The sequence below is a fragment of the Nestor notabilis genome, unplaced genomic scaffold (genome assembly GCF_000696875.1).
Source record: "Nestor notabilis isolate BGI_N333 unplaced genomic scaffold, ASM69687v1 scaffold29696, whole genome shotgun sequence".
NCBI classification, from domain to species: domain Eukaryota; kingdom Metazoa; phylum Chordata; class Aves; order Psittaciformes; family Psittacidae; genus Nestor; species Nestor notabilis.
This window is the reverse complement of record NW_009931916.1, coordinates 47166-48503: the sequence shown is the minus strand read 5'-3', so window position 1 is coordinate 48503 and position 1338 is coordinate 47166.

Here is a 1338-nt window from a genome sequence, read left to right as displayed (position 1 = left end):
TCGCAGTGTGTGCGGGCGGCGTGTTGCAATTCCCAGGCGAGGCCTTTTCCTCTAGACAGGCCTCCCAGGCTCCTCCTTTGCTCCTGCAGCGTTAATCTTCGGGACTTTGCAACACTTCGGGTTAACAGCGCTTAATGTGGCAACTTTTTTATCTGATTCCCAGCTCTAAAAACATGCAAACCGCGTAATGAGAAAGTTATTGCTGTACTGGGGCCTGTGCAGAACTTGTTTTCAAGTGACAAGCGTGTCTCAGTGCCCGAGCCCAAACGTGGAGCAAAGCCATTAACCAAGAAGGGAGCCATATTAAGGTTAAACCCCAGGTTTACAACGAGGTAATTAATACGCTGTCAAATAGGCAAGAAAAGGCTAAAGGTGTTTTTGAAGGCTTTTGCTTAAAGTGAGGGTTATCGAGTCTGTAATAATGTGCTGCTGTGTCTACAGTAACAAATCTGAGAGAGTTCCTGTTTCAGTGTGTTATTCTGAATTAAAAAACATGGGGGGTTTGCCATTTCCAGAAGATTCAGTGGAAAAATGAATGAGATGGAGCTTGGAAGCTCTCTAGTCTCTCCTCCTCATGTGTTTAGAGGTAGGTTCAGAAATTGCATCTTAGGTGAACACAGCAAATGGGAGGGAAAAAAAAAAAACACACCCCTGTTTAGCCAGTCGTGGTTTGCTTTAATTCTTAAGGTGTGAAGATGTTGGGTGGAAAATAAAATTGTGCTTAGTGTAATTGGGTATCTTGATTTCTGTATTTGATTTCTGTTGCTGTCAGTGCTGTGACAGTAAATGCTGTTACTTTAAATAGTGTAAAATTTACGTGCTTTAAATTCCTGATCTCGTGGTTTAGCACAGGAGAGTGCCTGACTTGCATCAGCTAGCTCGGCCAACCTCCTAGTGTAATTTCTTCCACCTTCCAGAACAAAACAATTGAGTATCTTGAGAGAGTCTCTTAACCCTCCATCCTGCTGTTAAGGATTATCTGGTTCAATCCCATCTGGTTTTGCTACATTTGAAGAAAGAGTCTTTGCTGTAATTTAGATTTGATCATTTTAAATGATGGCATATTATTAATTTACCAGATCTCATCAGTGTTTTTGACTTTACATAGTCTGTCATCTCTGGTTAACTGTGCTTATACATTAAGCATAGTTTCCCCTTAAGTGGTCCAAAGCAATATCTAGCTCTCCTAGAGTGGTTGGTTACCTGGGAAACCCAGCGCTGTGTAAGAATAGTGTCATGGTTTAGTGGTGGACTTGGCAGTGCTGGGGTAAAGGTTGGACTTGATGATCTGAAATGCCTTTTCCAACCTAGTTGATTCTATGATTGTGTGTAATTTGG